The sequence below is a fragment of the Coturnix japonica genome, chromosome 6 (genome assembly GCF_054131305.1).
Source record: "Coturnix japonica strain WE chromosome 6, WE-NBRP24, whole genome shotgun sequence".
NCBI classification, from domain to species: domain Eukaryota; kingdom Metazoa; phylum Chordata; class Aves; order Galliformes; family Phasianidae; genus Coturnix; species Coturnix japonica.
The window spans coordinates 15368566-15388837 of NC_140668.1; the positions used below are offsets into that span (position 1 = coordinate 15368566).

General features: G+C 39.2%; 1 protein-coding gene across 1 annotated transcript in view; it reads left to right on the plus strand.

Annotated features, from left to right (window-relative positions):
- The first annotated feature begins 12503 nt into the window (after positions 1-12503).
- The window catches only part of LOC146760350 (nuclear pore complex protein Nup153-like), a 58927-nt gene continuing 51158 nt past the window's right edge, over positions 12504-20272 (plus strand). The window contains exon 1 of the mRNA XM_085551540.1: positions 12504-12669. The gene's annotated coding sequence lies outside the window, so the exon portion shown is untranslated. The remainder of the gene's footprint in view (positions 12670-20272) is intronic.

Genomic DNA, 20272 nt, shown 5'->3' on the forward strand with positions numbered 1-20272 from the left:
ACAGCACAGGCTTTCATAGCTTCTTAAGAATTCTCATTCCATCTCTAGGGGTGACACAACTAGAACAGGCAATTGTGAATATCTCAGCTACTTTAGAAATAGTAGAAAATGCCACAACAGATGCATTACGAGCAATCCAAGAAGAGGTATCCTCCTTATCCAAGGTGGTGATTCAAAACAGGATGGCACTGGATATATTAACAGCCAAAGAAGGGGGGGTATGCACAATAATAAATCAGAGCTGCTGTGTGTACCTAAACAAAGACCTAAGAATTGAAACCGACTTGAGGAAAATTTGGGAACAAACAAAGGTGTTGCACAAGGCAAGTCAGGATAACATAGGCTGGGAAAAAAGATTGTGGGATACACTCACTAGCTGGTTACCAAATTTAGGATGGGTAAAGCAGCTCTTTTTGGTCGGAATCATTATAGCCATCTTGGTGCTGTTAATAAGTTATACCTGTATAGTAGTAAAGTGCTCTATGTGCTTGTACCAAGGTACCGGAAGGGAATACGAGGTTTGGAAGAGATATGAGATGAGACAAAAGGTAGAGAGCGGAGCCTATTTTGAGACCCATTAAGAATCTAGCAGGTAAAAGCCTGCTAGATTAAAGAAAAGGGGGGAATTGAAGAATGAGCAAAGCCTCAAAATAGTGGTAAGGTAACACTTTGCTATAGAAAGGGAAAGGGGAACTTAACAGAAACCAAGACGAAGGGTAACTGTAGATAGTTTACATTTAAAAGGGCAGGGAAAAGGGGAATTACAGACACTTAGTCAAAAGAAAACCAGAGAAGAGGGCAATAAAGATAAGAAGAAACTGTCCAGAGACCTCTGACAAGAAGAAGGATTAGATACCCCCGGGCAAGACGATGCTTACGTGGGAGAATGGTACCAGCAGATAACACCAAGAAGAAAACAGAAGAAGAATTTCACCCCAAAACAACGGCAAGGGTCGCAGGGAATGGGGTCAGGGGGAATGAGGGAATGGGGTTACGGGGAACGGGGCCATAGGGAATGTAATGAATATGTAATCAAACTGAGGAGGAGACTATTGATTATGTATTAGCTTAACCTATATCTGCAACACACTTTTCTCCTTACGGTGTGCAAGTTTGGTGGAGCTATCCCCCTTGCACCCGGCGCTGCGCAACGCTGGAATAAACATACCTGCTTTAGAACCCATCTCTGAATTATAGAGTTTGATTCCGCAAGTCAGGTTAGACTGTTCTGTGAGCTCATGAGCTTCAGAAAAAGGTTGGGGCTTGGTGGGTTGGAGGAACATTCTATAGGAAACTAATGGGGGAATCTCATGTCTGCTGTGATGAGTAATGCTTTAGCAGATGCGCATGAAATGATGGAAATAGATCAACTGTACCACCACATTGAGCACTGAAAATAATTTTGGAAAGCCTGTCTATCCAGGCTATCCAAATAAAAACTTGATAGGAATTTCATTGCTGAGCTGAGGAGGGGATGTGGTCAAGAAGTAGGTAACTTAAAATTCATACAGGGAGCATGCTTTAACATAAATGCATGTTTTGAGTTCTGGTAAGATATGAAGTGTGCACACTGGCACACTTGTATCCATTTTTCTATTATGTCATATGCACTTATTAGTGAAAACCTCCATGTAATTTTTAATATGTGCCGAGTGAGTAAGATAACTCTCAGTGTGAATTTTCCTGCACTATAACTTTTGCTTTCTGGCTTCCACAAAGCACCGTAAGGACTTCATCTGTAATTAGTGAGTTGTTCGCATTGCTGTAAAGTGGTAACCTGCTGTAGCTATTGTCTTCTTGGCTGTACACAACTTTCAAAAATATGGTCTAGGATGTCATTATTCTTTTCTTTGTGGTTCAGAAAAGGAATCCATTTTCTTTGATAAAAGACCCATTGATCTTTGTGATCTATAAATCATTCTTTCAAAAGAAGCCCTTTGAAATATCAATTCAAGGTATTCTCACAGAATATAACTTTATAGCTTTTTCTAGTGATGGAAGATAATCCTTGCGCCTATCAAAAAGGAAAATCCATACTATTTTTCATTGAATTTTGTGACTTTAGTTGAAGCTTTCTGAAGGCCCAACATTACCATCTCTAGCCTTGTATACCATATGAAGTCAAAGCCTTTGTGTCAAAACAGCATTTCCTTACCTCCAGCAGAGCTTGAGATAATTGAATTAAAAACAGGACTGTACGAAACAGCACTCCTTGCAGCACTGCAAAGGCTTAGCACCTTTCATGAGGAACACTTGTGCTGTGTGTGATTTCTTCCTATTTCTATTTTTATTTTATTTTATTTTATTTTATTTTATTTTATTTTATTTTATTTTATTTTATTTTATTTTATTTTATTTTATTTTATTGTCTTTTAAGGAACTGGTTTTCCATTACTGTAAACTGCTTTTAGGAGCCCTGATAAACTCTCTCCATAGGATGCGTTTCTTAGATGCCAGCTTGAAAGTGTCTTACATCCAGTGGAAATACCTGATCTTGCATAAACCTGTCCTGGACAAATCTGCCTCTACCAAGGCTACAGGCCAGGGTCTGCTAAGACTGTCGTATTTGGTGAAACAACTGGAGGGGAGGTGGTGAGTGAGTGGTGTCATCATGCTCTCACACCAGCTGTCAGTCCTGTAGCTATCAAGTTTTTTGGCATAAGGGTGCATTCATGTTTCTCCTTATGCAATAAAGGACTGAGACTTTTCTTTGTATAATCTGAAAACCATGGCCACATCTTCAAGGAAAGCACAATGTACGATAACAATGCTGGCTCTATTGCTAGTGGAGGCTAGAGAGCGGGCCTGGGGTGGCTGCCTTTCAGTGCTATAAGTAATGAGCAGTCCTTAAGTGAACAGTTTAGAATTCCTCAGAGACGTTCAGAAACCTGCTGCACAAACCAAGGAACAAACGCAATGCAGCTCTTTTACATAAATAATCCTTTCTGCTTCTAATCTTCTGATTTATTCCCGTGGTGGCATATTGTTTGTGGTGTTTATCTCAAGGGACTGCTATTGATCTCTATTGAAGTGCTGAGGAAATGCATTTATCTGCATGAACCTGTGTCACTGTAGAGGCGCTCTCTGTCTGAGTGTACAGTTCTCCTCTTCGTGGTGATCACGCCTTATCTTTATTTCTCTTTTCCCTCCTCAGTTTATTTTTTGGGTGGCTGGCGCAGAGCAGTGGAATGCTTGGTGTGGTTTGTGAAACTGATTTAGGAAGTCAGCAGTGCTTCTAGTCCAGATCTTACCTCTTCAGTCTGTGACCTGACTGTGGATATAATGTGATTTGGTTTGGTTTTTTTTTAATAACTTTCTCACAGAGACATCTATACTTCAAGCATGTTCAGTGAAATTGGGGCACTCAGTAGAGGAGGGGAGAAGATGGTAGTGAGGAAATACTACCCAAACTGCATCCTTATTGAAGCTAAATAGGGTATTCCCAAAGGTTGAGAAAAGGACCAAGATCTGAAAGTAGCTGGAGTGCCATGCAGAAGGGGGAGGATTTTGTAGCAAATGTGTCCCTCTGTCTGTATTCTCCTCTGAGAATGTGAGGTCTGAAGGATTCTTCAAAGAGCAGAGCCTTCATCACAGGGTTGTCTCGTCTAAAACTGCAGAATAGAGTGAGAAACCTCTTAGGTCTGGTCCTCAAATGAGAAGATTAAAGAGAAAACCACACTTCTATTTTTGTTCATTTGTCCTTCAACATTAGAAACAACGCAAATGTTAGATTTCTGTTAATTTTTTTTTTTCCTGTTATTTTTTTTTTTAACCTTGCTTGTATTATAGGAAATGTCAAGGTAACTGACCAAAGCTTTGGTATCATTCCTATGGGTTTTCCTGCCCCTTGAAAAAGGCAACTGAGCAGTTTTTGTGAGACCTAACATCCTGAAGATCCAGATCCAGAGCAATCAGATATGTCTTTGCCCCATTGCACAGGCTGTCACAGCAGCTGGCTTCAGGGCCTTAGGCAAAAAAATCTCCTTGGTCTTCAGCAGGATGCTGTGGAAGGAGTCTGAACTCAGATGAGTTCCTTAAAATCACCCGTAGAGTTCTCCTTCACATTTCTGTAAGGAGTTCAGATGCCATTTCACTGTCTTCCTTGGGATAAGTCAGCTTTGCTGTGGAAATCAGTGAGGCAGGCCATATCCTTGCTAGTTGTTCTGCAGAACCAACCTGTTTGTTCCTGTTGGCTGGGTGAATGGGATTTTGGAAAGATGCTTAATGTCTTTGAAGTATTTTTCTGGTTAAATATTGTTAATCGTCAGAACTATTCAGTTCTTAAGGTAATTTGTGGGTTTCTTTTTTTCTTTCTTTTTTATTTTTTATTTTCTTTAAATCCATTAAAGGCATGAAATGGAAAAAATTCTTTGGTTCAAGATTATTCAATGTAATTAGAACAGTGTCACTCATCTTAGTAAAATCCTCTATAAAAGTGGTTGGTTTTTTTTTTCCGCTCTCGTTAAAACTTAAATCCATGATACATAGGAAAAGATACAAGTTATTGTTCATTTACTCTGTACCTCGCCATATAATATATTCCTAGAAATAGGAGGCTCTTGGTTTTAGTTTTATAAGTTGAATGCAGCTACTGCTACTATAGGTTGCTGCATGTATGGGAGGCCTGGAAGTGCTTTCTGCTGGTATCGGATTAACTACCTCTGTAATGTATGAAATCCTCATGTAAAGGATGGCTGTGCAAGAAGTGTGGCTGGGATGTGAAATATGGATTCATTGGACACCATTAGGCAAGGCAAGCTGCAACGTTATTATCTGCTTGTAGATTGTCTTTAATACCGGAATACATGTTGAGCATCCTTCTGGCCATCAACCAGATGCTGATTGTGACTTGTTGATTTCTCGATTCCAGCTTCAGCCATGACATTCCAGGCTATGAGGAATAAGTTATTCTTACTACCAGTGCTCGGGATGATAAAGAAACTGTTATTGCTTTTCTTCTTCTCTGCTTTTGTCTTTAATTTGATTGCATAAAACCTTATTTTTCATTTTCTATTTTGTTCCTGTAGATCTCATGGTTCAGTGGAAAAGAAATCATGGGATGCTGCTTCCTTCTGCAAGCTCATCACTTTAAATTTTGATCATTCGAGTTAGTATTATTTCAAGGACTGTTCATTAATTAGGATTTGGATTGCCAAATATGACATTGTGCCTTGTGTAATCATGTATCAACATATCAATGACTGTGCTGTTCAGCAAACTCTAATAGCCATTTTGGGCAGATAAAAATTACAATAGAAATTAAAAGCAGATTTAAGTAGTTTTATGCTTATGCTTTATGCTTATGGCTGCATATATCTAAATTTTCCAAGTGTTTCATTTGATTATTCTGGACTCATCTATTATTATTGAAAGATTTTTTCCCCCCTTTTCTATGCTTCTCATGACTTTTTTGGTTTTTTTTTAAGTATCACAATTTGTTCCTCTCTCTGTGTGATGAAGAGACCTCCTCCTAGTTTTCTTCACAAAAGTTTGGCTTGCTCTCCACTTGAATCCTAGGAATGAATTTCATTTGTAGCCTGAAGATCCATAATCATTCTTTGTCTACATAGCTCACACCCTGTCAGAGGCTGCTGTTTCTTACAAATTGCTGAATACCTGCAGTGTTTTGCCTTCTTTCTGTTTGTAATGATTGTGTAACAGCTTCCACCATTCCCTAAGTGCTATTACTGTAGTCTGTTCTCAGTTTTCTGTGCTCAGTCTTGCACTTCAGCAAGCCTTTGATATTTCCAGTTGTCCCATGTGAAGTCTCCAACAGGCCTGATTTTACCTACCAAATACCCATTTTCCTTGGCTTTGTGAGTTACCACTCATCTGACAGTCTCTTAGATGGAACTCTATCCCTGTTCCTTAGTGAGGTTGGTGCACCTGGCTGGATTGCCAAAGAAGTTTAAAATGAAACTATTATTTGGAGACATTTCTCCCGCTGTGCCATAAACTGAGGTTTCCTGTGAGCCCATGAGAGGTTATTAACAACAGGCAGTCATGGAAAAGTCTGTTTCGCAGGACACAAATAAGTTCTATGAAATATAGTCCAGTACATTATTATTACTGTGGAGCAAAGGAATCAGGTTTTATTTGTATGATCTGGAAGCTTTGGTTTTTGGCTGGATAGAATGACTGGAAGATACTGGGAGAAGCTAAATACCAGTAATAAACACTCTTCTTTAGTGCTTCGAGCTTGTATTATATTTTTCTGTATGTTTGTCGGTTTGATATGATTGTCATAACTCAAATCCATTTGTTCTTAGGTGTTTAGGAACTGCTGTGAGCAGCTACAAGTATCATCCATTTATTTGCTCTCCTACAGGAAGATGTGTAAGAATACGAAGTTGCCTGAAAGAGACCTTTCCTGAAGTACTGATTTTGGTTCTCACTCTACAATGTGACAAAGCCACCTTCCTAAGACCTTCATCTACAGGTAATATAACATCAGCTGAGTCCATGGTGCTGCTGTTAGATGCAGCCAAATTGAAAATGTATCATAACTAACAATGCACATTGTACATCAGCATACTGAATACATGCATATGACACAGTCTGTAGCTTAGGATCTCTGGATTCCACAGGTTGGAGTATTGGGCACCATCACAGGTTGTTTACTCACCTGTATGTAATGTATGCTCACTATTTAGCAAATATGATAAATCTGGTATCAAGTTCAATGATATGGTTGGTTGAGGGAATCAGGCTCAAAGAAGAAGAAATGGTATCAAAACCAGCTGTATTCTGAAGTGCTTTTGGGGTCCTACAGTTGATAGTTTCTGAAGTGCCCAAGCAGCAGGTTGTTTTTGTTTACTTTAAAGCTTGTTGCCTTCTGATTATTTTCTTTCTCTGGTCACTTTTTCTTAAAGGGAAATAATCTGAGTACCAGGTTTACCCACTGTATTTGTTTGTGCGTAGCTTCTTTGCCTTGTTCATGTTTTTGCTTGAGGGGAATGTTGTCTTTGGACTGACTAGGTACTTAGATATTTCTCCTATGTTAGACGAAATATTGTATCCTTTACAGGGTGGGGAGTGCTACCATTTAAGACGATGGAACCAGTCTGTTCCAAAACTGTTTTATATGCATTAGGATCAAGTTAAAGAAGTTTTTTTTTTTCTGTTGCTATGACCAAACTGTTTCGGTAGCTTTGGACCATTTGCATCCTCATCTTTGTATATTATCATTCTGAAGTCAGTGTTTCTACTGCAACACTGGAGCTTTTACAGACTTTGTATTGAGAAACTCTTCCTCAGTCTGGGAACGTATTTCTTGTACAGTCCAAATTATATTCACAAATAACTTGCCTTTGTGCGAGCCCCTACCACCTCCGTGCCTCAGCATGCACCGTACTTTTACAGGATGAATACATTAAAATGCTTAGGCATTCACGGCTGACATTTGTTCTGTTTAATTGAAATAATTTCATCACCTTCTAAACTAAGCTTTTATGACACATCAAAACTTTGGAACATTCTCTTTTCAATTATTTATAAGCCTTACAATATATTTCTAAATTTCTAGTTTAGTTGTCTCAAATCATGTTTTTATGTTTTCTCATAACAGCCTGCTCTTCATCTTAAGAATGCTGTCTAACCTCTAGCTTTCTAGAAAATGTGTCTCCTATGAGCTGTAGGATGAACACACAACACAATCCACTCCATTAAAATGCACACACCATAACAATGCTAAGCTTTTGATGCAAGAGTGCTTTCAAGAAACCCGTGTTTCTTTGTGCTATAACATGTCCATTGCTGAAAGTGGTCTAGTACCTAGAGCTGCCTAAATGAAGATTGTGTTGTAGCTCGACTATATTACAATGACAGTAAATGAAGGACATATTTTGTATTCACTTACCGTGTCTTTTTTTCCAATTTACTGAAATCATGGAAGTATTTATGGTTAGGTTACCTTAACTGAATGGTATATAAGCCCACTATATGGTGGTACATCTATTCTAAGAGTCTGTAATTGAATAAAGTAGGAAAACAGGGTAAGAGTTTATTGACAGAAGAGTGGTTCTGTGTTCACAGACTTCTGCACCATCTTGTCTTATTAACTGAAATGTTGTTTCCCTAGCATATAGCTGTTCTATGGTTGTCTTAATCATTTTGCTCTGTAGCCTCTAACAGCACCCTCAATGTGCTATTAGCAGCAGGGTCGTTCTGTAAATGAATAAGACAAAATATCTGTTTTTTTTTTTCCTTTTTCCGGTGAAATTTCTCTGCCTACACAAGTTCTGTGTCCCTGGGAGCTGCAAGGAGTCAATCTTTGGTTCAGGTTGGGAGGAGTTTTATTTCTTTTTTTTTCTTCCTCCTTTTTAAATGTAGTTCAGCCAGCCACTTGGAAGGTGAAGATGAGATAGCACTGAGGTTGTCTGCAGACTCAAGTCACGAGGACTTGTAGGCTTCTCTCTCTGCTCACAATATAGTGTTGCAGCGGGCACTTCTTGGGATCCATGATGAAGGTGTATATTTGATTCTAGTTTCAGTGCTTTTCTCTTGGTTTCTGAAGCTGTGTTCTTGCTAAGCAGGAAGGTGTTTTTGTAGTGTTAGAATTGGCAATCAGTGTTGGAACTAATACCTTTGCTGTGAGCTGGGCAAGAGCGCTTCAGAAATAGCGCATGGTTGTCATTAAATGCAGTGAAATGCGGCAGTGTCTTCTAAAAAAATTAACTTCCAGGATTTCCTGTGGAGCTGACTATTTTCTTGATCTTCATGTAAGTGCTCAGAATTAGTGCTCATAAAAAGATTTTAGTACTAATCCTCCTGTAGGTTCCTTTGAAATACAGTGTTAACTTTTTTTTTCTTTACTCCCGTAAAAGTTCTTAATGTGCCTCCTACGCTTCTTTCAGTGAACACACAGCCTCTGATTTATTAATGCACAACGTGTCCCAGAAATCAGTTTAACTGATTCCCATCCATCATTCAGCACCATTTCTTCTATTATGTTGCAGAGCGGGTGTCTTTGAAGCCCTATTTTGTATACACTGGGTGATAGTTCCGTCTAACTTTTCTGAAAAAGAGATAGAACTCACCAGTTTTATTATTTATGATTGAAGGGTGATTAGTAAGAGCAGAGCCAGAAACCTACTTTCCATAAAAATGTTGAATACTGTTTTTCAGAAGCTGCCTTTCATTTACGCTTCTTAAGTTTTAGGAAATAAATTTAATGATCAAGAAAGGACTGACAACACCAGTTCAAACAATGTTTAAGGCCAGGTCTGTGTACAAAAGCAAGGTCTGCAATCATACATTGTGCATTACGAATTAATCTAAACTGGAAATGTTATTTCTTGAAGGCCTGGAGCAAAGATGATATTTATTCCAGGCAAGTACCTTCTGTTCTGCCATGTTGTGTCTGTCCATTGCTCTTAGCTGCCTGTCATCTCTGCTGAATGCAAAATACATTGATTGTCACTTCTGCCCTCTGACATTATTGAAGCCTAAATAGAAGGATGTAGAGCTAGTATTTGTTATGCTACATCAGCCATAACATACTTCCTGTACCAAAACAGTCTCGTAGTCTCTGATGTTCAAAAGTAAGCAATGTCAGGGAAACAAAGACATGCCCATCACTTGGGGACTTGTTTTATTAGCCTCCTCTAGCTAAATACTCCCTGACCTACATCTGGAGCTTGTCTGCAATTAGGAAATAACTATGTCTGCTGTGTTGAGCAAATCAGGAGAGAAGCTCTCAAAACAAGTGAGCAGTGGGTTATGCCTAAGCTGGGGATATTTAAGGCAGAATCCTGAAGTTCACATTCAAGCACGGAAAGTGAGTGACGTGGTAACTTTCTGGTGCACAATCCTACACCCTGGTCAGAAAGGTGACTGAAAGCAGCCCTCTGTGGGTTTGCTGATGGAAAAGCTGAGTTACCAGACTTTGATCCATAATCAGCACCATTTATTCACTGAGACGGTTGGGATGGCCCATGTTAGAGTCAGGCAGTCTCTAATCTTTAAGTAGGAAGTTTGCAAAGCCTTGGATCAGTTACATTCTGAGTAGGAATAAGCTCTGTTTTTTTGTGGGGATTGAATATCAGTAAGACTCCACCAGCAGGGCTCCCCTTTGCTCCCACAGTGAGGGGGTGTCCACAGCTCTGTACCTTTTCCCACATTTCATGGTGTCAGTGTGGAGTTTTTAACAATCAGCAGCACTTAAGTTAGCTAAGAGGCAGGCAGTGTGTTGGCACTGCCAAGAATGTCAGCAAGCAGTTTGTGGCCACCCCACATAATTGACACATCAGTGCGTTATTCAGAGTTTGCTCCGTACAAACTGTTAAACAATGAGTTAGGATTGCCAGCAAAGATAGTCAGTTTGGGAGTATGAAAATGTGTGCATCAGCATCTCTGAAATAAGAGAAGAAGAAGCAGCTTTGAGTCTGGGAAAGATTTACAGGTAGGCAGCACCCACTTGCTTTAATTAAGACTGAAAGAGAAGAGCTGAAGGTGACCTGTAGGGGTATAAATGAAGCTGGTGTGTGTAGTAGCAGAATAGGGATTAAAAGACCTGAGGAAGGGAACTGACTATCAGTGTTTGCTAGTGAGGAAGAGGAACCTGCAGCTTTTGGATGAGTACAGAGCTCTTCACTATTCAGTAAGAACCCAAACAGATTGAATGCAGTTTCCTCCTTTCTGGCTAAACAAAGACTGATGGAATATTACAATAAACTTCAGCCTTTTACTGCTTTAGTCAGTATAAAATTATAGAGAACAGGTCAGCCCTGTGAGTGCAGAGGAAATAGGTCAGGGGTAAAGCATATGAACAATAGCATCTCCATTTTCATAAGATATGTTATTCCTGTTTTGAGGCAGATTCTGGTCTTTGTGAAGTGCCAGAGGGCATCTGTTGTGAACTCTGGAACAGGTAGATGAATGGTGGCTGAATTTAACTAATATAAGGAAGCCTTCATTAACTAATGAACTGAATAAGTACAAAGAGAAACTGAGCTTGAATAACTCAGCTTCTCCTCTGAAAAGAAGAACAATGGCATGGAAATCAAATAACATACTCCTTACGTGGGAATAAATTTCTGGCCAATCAGTCCTTGATTTGTTTTCCAGGTTCTACCCGTGCTGGCAATCTTCATTTCTCATGAGTTGCTGGTAGTTGCTGGCTCTGGGATTCGTGGGTGGTTTATGCCAGAAGGTGAGTCCCAGTCTTGGCATTTGAGCTTTGTGTTCCACATGCAATGTAGCTGTCAGCATTTGGGCTCATGACCTTATTCTGACTGACATATCCTGTCCTATGCCCTGGAAAACCCATATGTGCACAATCCACTGTCAAACAGAGTTCATAGAGAGGACACGTTATTCATATAAACCTTGTTTTGAAATCTTTGGTCTTGGCCCTTTTCCTGTTTATCTGTAAGTTTATTTACAAGACTGCTCTGTGTCCATTTGTGTCTAGATGATAAGTGACAAAATCAGATCTCACTTAAGGCTTACACTTGTTTACTTCTAGAAGATGGTGTGATATAGGTGCTAGGAGAGGTGAATCTATTGCAAAACAAAACAAAAATATTTCATTCAAAATTGAGCTTAGATACTTTCTTCTTGTAGTTCAGACTCTTTTACAAGGAATACAAATATGCAATCAGGTAATAGTGCAATCAGTGTCCTAATCAAAGTCAGGGGTCACTTGCTAGATGATCTCTTCGTTTGACACAAGTAGTAGGTGGCCAGATAGATAGTAGAGGACAGACAATTGCTATAGATAAAGAAACAATACAACCAAAATCAATTCAAACTTTTTTACTCTTATGACAGCAATATGAGTCATGCTGAAAAAACCTTCACAGCACTCCTTTGTTTTTTTTTTTTTCCCTGGTAAATGTTTCAAAGGCTGAATATGAAATTTGGGTACAATTATTATTCCATTAAAAATAAAGATGTACTGCATCTGATTTCACTGTGTATCCAAACAGTTTTTAACATTTTTTTTTTTTTTTTCCAGAACAAAATTGCACCAAGTAAATTTGTGCTAGAAACTTGCACTTAACACAGGAAAGAAACATTATTTTCTGGGCTGAGTGTACAGATGCTGCTGCTCTGGTACACGTGAAGTTCTTTTGTGTTTTATAGTCAAGTGTGTGATTTTTTTTTTTTCCACGTGGATGTACTTTTCTTTTGAAATGCCATAAAAATGTATTTTCTCCACTTCCAAACAAAGATCAACAAGTATGTGATGCACTGACATGTCAGCAGTTACACAGGATAATTTTCCATGAAAAGGATGCTAATTAAACTTGAATCAAAATGAATTTGAACTAGAACTTGCCTTCTGGTGGGTGAAGCATGTAACAAAAGTAATAGCCTATGAAAAAATGGGACACGTGTATGAAGGTTTTTCTTTTGTGGTGTGGCACTCAGGAAAATACTCTTCATGTTGTGGAATTTCACGGTGCAGTGGTTGGTAAGTTTCTCTCTATTTCATTCCCCATAGATACTCTTGAAGCAGAACTGCTGAGTCACAGCCTGCACCAGTGACAGAGCTCCTGGTGGGAAGGCAGGGCCTACCCAGGGGAGCTTAAGTGCATGTAATGTGTCTGAGTGATTGGAAGGGCTGGAGCCAAGATCTACCCTTTCCAACACCTCATTTGAGGGTTGGTGGTGAAGGTGAGGATATCTTGTTGGAGATTCCTGTATACCTGAGGCCTTCTCAAAGTAAGTAGCTACTTTTCTTTATTTCTGTGTCTGCTGTGTTTGAGCAAATCCTCACTTGTTGCAGCCTGTGATCTTGCTCCTCTGCTGTTGTAGTTGTGCTTTCTGTTGTGTTACAGCCCTAAATTGTGCTCTTAGTCTGTGGTAGCTCTATGGGCTTTTTCCAGACCTTATTTAAAAACAAATGGAAAATGGGCAAAGTGGGTGTGAGAGTCAGACGAAAAAGTTTGGGTTTCACAGTGTCAACAACATGTATTGCCTCCTTTGGATTCCTTGACAGGTGACAAAAGATCAGAATTTCTATATTCTTCGCTGCACTATTTGTTACAAGGCTATACTACAAAAGGAGAACTGTGGTTTCTTTTTCCTATTTCCATTTCTTTTCTTCCTGTTCATTAAACTTCTCTTTGTAGAACATAGTTTATCAACTGGATGTATATGAAAGGATGCAGCCTTTTCAGCCAGAAATTTGACTCAAGCACTGCTGTTGAGAGGAGAATGCCAGTTGTGCTTGACAACTTAGTACTCTGTTGAGTGTGGAGTAGCTTTTGATTAGTTTTAGTTTTAATGTAGGCATTCTGCAGGTGAGAGGAGGTTCATGTAGAATCAAGGTAAATGTTTTTGAAAGGCTGTTTCATTTCATCAAGCAGCAATAATAAACTTGCAATTGTTGCATATATATTTCTAGGCAAGTCAGTAATTTGCTTCCAAAGTGATTTGGTTATGTTTGGCCACTCGTAATGAAAAGCCTTATTCTGATTAATCTACAGCACATGTCAATTAATCTCTTGTGTAAGACTGAACTATAGTGCCTAATGTGGTTCTTCAAAGTGATAACCCTCTTATGCTTTGCTAAAAAAGTACTTGTCTTTGCAGTTCTGAAATAGATTAAATTAAATTTCACATTGTTGCTGTGAAGAGAGGAGGTAGGAAGAGCCCAGTCTCATAGAATCATAACTGGAAAGCAGTTTTGCTCTTCATGAACACTCTTGTAACCTCACTGTACTAACGTATGGGCAGAACCTAAAGGAAATGACATAAAATCCAATTTAACTTCAGACTCTTTCATTTTATAAGCAAGAAGAATTTGTGAATCTGCGTAGATGCAATTGAACAAAATATGTAATGCAAGCCCTTTTTCATTGACTTAATTTAACCAATTTCAGCCACGTGTCAAATCACATGAGGGGGATGCTCTAGAAACTAGTAAAGTCACAAACCTCTTAACTAATCTTGTTGATGCTAATTTAAATTCTTGTAATAAATTTCTATTATAAAAATATCAGAGGGAAATAGGAAATGCTGGTACATAATGCTCAGGAGATATGAAAACTAGTCTGATTGGCTGGGAAACTTGTGCCTTTCAAAATTCCACACTTACGAGCAGTCCTATGAATGTTTTGGTCAGTTGCTGGCATTTAATGAAACCTGCAGGATTCATGGCATCTGTAAGAGTCCCACATTGCATTAGTTGATGATGGGGCTTGGGCCAACAGGCTCAGTGTCTCTGGATGATGGATCTCAGGTTGAAAATCACTGTGCTCGCTCACCCTTCTGATCATCCTGGACGTCAGATTCATGGGAAATCAAAGTTGCTTTGTTATGCTCATTTCTGAATGGAAACGCTTTGCATGCCTCTCATGTCTACATCTGGGCTTTGGGTCAGATGCTTTGCACACTCAAGATTTCATTCAGTAGCTGTGGCAGAGTGCATCATGTTAGGTTTTCATTCGTCAGTCCTGGGTGCTTGAAACTGTAAGGAAGAGCCATTCTCACAATATGAGTGAGAAACCTGAAGTTGTGGGGTCCTCAGCGCATCAGCTGCAGCTGACTAGCTAGTTAAAGATAATCTGGTCTTTCTAATTTAAAAATGTAGTGTAAGATGATAAGTTTAAGGGAACACTGTTACGGTTGTACATGACGCTAGAATAGATTTGTCCTCAGTGCTGTTACAAAACAAGTCTCCACAAACAAATTTTAGTGTCTCATTAAAGACTGCTTTATTGAGAGCATAGTGAACAATGGATATTTAAGGTTATTTTTTGAGAGCAGAAATTATTTACGTTTAAAGAAAACTTTGACTTTATTTCTTGACCATCTTAAGCTATAAATCTTAAGCTGTGTTTTACTTGCTCTGTTATTACCAGAAATGCAGTGTAGTAAAACATGAAGTACTCAAAAAAAACCCCGCAAACATTATTGAAGTCTTATATGGGCACTTAATGTTGAAACATCTTTACTACCAGTTTATAGACACTTAAAATATCATTGTCCTATAAGGTCAATTGCTCTTGCAACTTCACTAGTGGCAGTTACACTGCCTACCCTGTATTGCATTAAATCTTCGTGTACTTATTTAGAGTCATGTGCTTCTTCCACTTTCAATGCTCTTACATATGTTGTAGGAATCAGAACTTTTAAAGCAGGCTTTTAAAAATCGGATGTAACTTTTAAATCATATGTGCCTTCCTTTTGTTTATTTCTAGAGCTGTTAGAGACACAAATGAAAATGCTTTTGTAATATAATTGATGTCTGACTATAACATGAATCTTGTCATATTCAACTTTTACCTCTGTTCTTGTACTTGTATCATTCTGCTCTTTTAGCAGAATTGAAGAGGATAGTGTCTGGTCTTGATAGCTTGGGTACAAAAAGGGATCTATGGCGAGTCCTAAATGAAATCATTTATCTGCTTTAAAACTATACTTCAAGGACTGTTATGCCTTCAGCAGAGATTTGCAGGGGAGGGGAAGAGATCAGAAGGAAAAACTGAAGCGATGGGTCATCATGACATAGTTGCGTACAAGCATCAATAAATACACTTCTTAGGGGCAGTTGCTGGTACGTCTTCCTCCCAAATATGAGTACAGAGGTATGGTGTCTGCCAGCACCCACTGGGCAGCTCAACACACAGCTACATGCCACACACACTCAGGAGAATGCACAAAAGGTAATTTGTGTAGGCATAAATATATGTACCGAGAATATAATTCCTTAGGAGCAGGCAAGCTGATTGTTTGATTCAAATTGTTTCTTAATTGAAACACAAAACAGCTCCTCTTTAATCTTCAGAGTACTTGAAATCATGTCTAGCTGGGAATATATGAACAACAGTATATGAACTGCATCTTTGAGGAATGATGTCTCTACTTTTTTCCAGTAACAGATGCCATTTGGATTAACAAATAGGGATTCTCCTCACAGCAGCAGTATCTGATGGGGTTATCAAATTCTCTGAAACTAAAGAGAATGTGACAGTGACATCAATCAGATGTTATTGCTGCACATACAAATTCATTTGCTAGCCCAAGTGGTAGTTCATTTTTGTGCAGCTGGGAAATTCCTTTCAAGATTTGGTAATAGCTCAGCAGTGTGTATGAGTGGATTTGTATACATAAATGACATATATGGGTGCTGTGGCAGCAGTACAAAGCCATACAAATCTGGAGCTGTTTGTTCCTGATTTGAGGCTTTCCATCATCAGAGCTTTGTCTTTTTGGCCTGTGTTAAACATGGGGCGCATAACATCAAGTTGAAACTTGCCGTGGTAGATTCACAGATGGTTCACCTATGTATTTGTTAAATTAAATGTAGGTCTGTAGTGACAAATTTCAGTCTTGATTAAACCTACGTCGGATTATAGTCTGGTGCTGCAGTTTTCACGTTCATTTTGTAGTGGAGTAGGTATCAGGCTTAAAACCTTAACTTATATCCATAATATTTAGAGGATGTTCAACACTAGACTTCTGTTATAACATTGCCTTATGGTTTTAAATGGTAATTGCCCTAGTGGCTATTTTATGCACTCAAGTATAAGTGCTCTATATGTGTATAATACCTGGATTTAACAGTTGTCTTTGTTCAGAGCCATCTGTTGCATTAATTTCACAGTGTTTTCCAATATCTAGTAGCTCTGAATCAAAAGAATCTTGATCTTTTCTGTTTCTAGCAGTTCTGGATTTAGAACAGTCTAGAAATTAAACGATGTCCTAATCTTTCCTTAGTGGCAAATGAGGGAAGAGTACTTGTCTGTGTGGGCATGGCCAAATTGTGGCACTGGGACTTACAGTCCTGATGTTAATCCATGGAGAGAACATCCTCCTATCCACACTGTTATTGGGCCATGAGAAATTAGTTTATTATGAACAGGATTTAGGAAAAAAAATTAATGAAGTGTCATTAAAAAAAAAAATATATATATACACATATATATTTTTTCTTAAAGCACCCTGTAAAGTAAAAGCATGAATTCAGTTTGTTTGTGGAGTCAGAGGCATCTCGATATGTATTCGCACTTGTTAATGAAGGGGGACAGCTGCCTGGAGATGCAGAAATTGTAGTTGAAAGGAACTCTGAGAAACACTTATAAGTGTATGTCTATGTATTTTTAGATAGTCTTTTGTACAGATTTGTATCTATTCACTGTAAGAGAAACGCTATCCTTTTACAGTCTCCATTGAGTGGTATTGGCTTTGAAAGGTATATTCCACCCCTGCTTTGTTCACATATGCACATTATTTCTATTTTAAGGTTTGCTGTGAGTAAAAGCAATCACTGGGTAGGATTCATCTCCTTACAACTATGTCTCTTTAGAGTCAGTGGAGATCACATCAGGACAGTCAGTAGATTCTCGAGTGCAATTCCTGCTATCTTAAAGCAACACTTAAATAGGTCAGATTAATTGTGCCTGAGAGGTTTATTTCTTTCCACTGATTATGGAGGGAGAGTAGATGTTTGTATCACAGTCATCAGCTCTGAAGCTCAGTGATGTGCATCCCACCTGTGGTGTCAGCACAGAGTGGTTCCTGCAGTGAGGTGCTTCCCATCTACTGGCCTCCCGCTCTGCATTTCTGTGGTTCTGCTTTCCTGCACACCAGTATGATTTTTGCCTTGACATTAGAGTTCATAGATGTGAAAATGTAGTCTCCAGATGTTTTAATTCTGCCTGTCAGCACAAGAACCACATTCTAAAACACTTCATTTGACATAATGCATAGGAGAGAAGTGGAGGTGCTGTAGGAGACTTTGTCAAATGGGTCCTTTGCTGTTACAACTAGGGCAAGTTAGCCCTGTTTTGAGCATGGTTGGATTATGCAACCTCCAAAAGCCTCTTCCAGTCTGGTTAATTCTATGACTCTTCATCCAGAGTTTTTCAAATTCATGGTTATTAGTGGCAGGTTTTAAGTCGGGCAATCTGTCTTTTAACAGGTCATAACATAGCAGCCAGTCTTGGGCCTGTACCTTGCTATCTGACCTATTCCTGGGGCTGGATGAGGAGAGCTGCCTGGATTTTCTCCATGAAGTTAGGCAGGATCTTCTGTAGGTACTCAGCAGAGCATTGCTTGGCAAACTTTTTTTCCCCTTTCCTTCCTCTACAAAGAATAAGTATATAGAATAAAGTGAAAGAAGATATTTTTCTGTTCTGCTAAGGCAATTTTGTAAGACTTGGCGTGAGTATCCTGGGAGTCTAAGCTAAAGATGGTGAACATATGGGAAAGCCCAGGAGGAAGCACAGAGTTTTAGTTTTCAAACCTTACTCTTGGATTGCTACAGTAATGTAATGAAAGGACATTAAATGAGCTGAAGTTATTAAACCCTAAAGGTTACAGAGTCCTATTGGGGGCCACATTCAAAATGTAATTAAACCAAGTCCAGATATTTTAATTTCTAGCTGGAGATTTACACAACATAAGTAAATTCTTCTTCCAATTCTAAACTTTATTGAAAATAAGCTTGTTAATTTGTTTATTTCTCTCTAGCAGTAACTGAATAGACATTGTTTAGAGCCACTTGGCTCTAGTAAAACAGTAGGTACCAGTATCAAAGAGTCATGGTTCAAATCAGATCATGTATCTGGGAAAACAGATGCTTGCACTCTGCTATTAAAGTCTCACTCCCCCAAAACCATGTAGTCTGCAAATGGTTATCCATTCTGATCCTCCAAGGCTCTCCCTGCCTGTTGTTCCAGATGGTCCATTGCTGGTATAATGCTCTCCATTACAGTGTGTGAGAGAACAATGGTCCTAGAACTGTTAATTCTGCTTATTAGGAATATAGGATTACACTTATAAGAGGTTGTTTCCATCTAAAACATTCCGATTTCATTGTAAAATGAACTTGAGTGAGTTTAACTCTTCAAGAACACTATCTTTAAAAAACAAAACACAAGAACAACAGCAACAAAAAGTTCACCAAACATGAACACCACTGAGAAAAATCCTTAAAACAAGCCAAAATCCAAAACCAAGGACATATCTTTATGGATTTGACTTGGCTTCCTATTGCTGGATTGGCTCAGCTTTTAGTAGTCCCTTCTCTCCTTCTGTCTGACTAGCTGCTCTTCTCTGAAGGAGTCGGATTGGCTCTGCTATCTATTTTCCTCAGGGAGAAAGCTGGCATGTGGTTCAGGTGCCTTGTGCTGCAGTTTGCAGGTCTGTGCTGGAAAGCTGACTCTTGAGATGACCTGGGTGAAAAAGAAGACGTCACTCCCTCTGCCCCACATCAGTTTATTTCTTGGACTAATTCTGTGACCTGTTTGGGCATTGTGACTCCAAACAAGTTTATTCATGAAACACATCTTGAGTGTGTCCTGTGACTGCCTTGGAGCTGGGAAGATGATTTGAGGGGGCAAGAAGCCAGCAGTCTGCCTTGGTGAGTTGTGCGCACACTAGCTAGGGTTTGAGTGACCTGGAATAATCAGGCACTGGCAAGGTATACCTGGGTGCTGTGAAAAGGTGTGGATTAGAATTCTTAAGGTGAGGGGAGACTCAGTCCTAAAACTCGCTCCTTGGTTGTTTGTCTTGACTGTTGGAGGCAACGGGCTGGCACTGAAAAAATGCTTAAGTTTTAAATTCAGAACAAAAACCTGCAGCAAGCCAAATCACCTTATTTAGAACTTACTAATTGCTTATAACTTTGCTACATCAGTGAAGACATTAGTTAGAAGCAATTGTGGGGCAAGGAGGAAGATAAGAACATGTTTTTAAGACTGTCTTAATATTCAGTCGTACTAAACAAGGTTGCTATGCTTGAGACAACAAGAGTAGAGGAGAACTGCTGAGAGTTGCTCTCCTGCTGGAAGGTGTTTGTGTTTGGAAGTACAAGCACTCTGCCCAAGAGACAGCGGGCTGCAGGCTGGCGTAAAAGCTGCTTCAAGGACAGAATCCAGTGAGAATGGTTTGTATGCAGGTGGAGGAGAACATGAACCTTGGGCACCACTCTCCCTTTTTTGTTTTGTTTCTCTACTCTGATAGGGTTGTGTAGGGCTGGGCTTCTTAGAGGAGTAACTGTATTAAAGACAGCAATTCCTGAAAAGGTCAATTTAGGATACCTTCGTCTTGATCGGTAAACAGACAAAAAAATAGATGTGTGAGTTTTGCACTTGAATCTCGATGAGCAGGAGGCATGTGGTAATGTGTGAGAAGAGCCTCAATGTGCAGAGCAGCCCAGAGAGACCAGTTCAGCAGCAGATCTGGATGTGGGAGTCAGACAACGCTCCCACATTAATTAATGAGGTGAGGAAAGAAATAGAATCACGTGTTTTCCAAGTTTGTTCTCCAGAGAAGATTTATCTGGAAAAGCTTCTGTGTTGATTTAATGGAGATG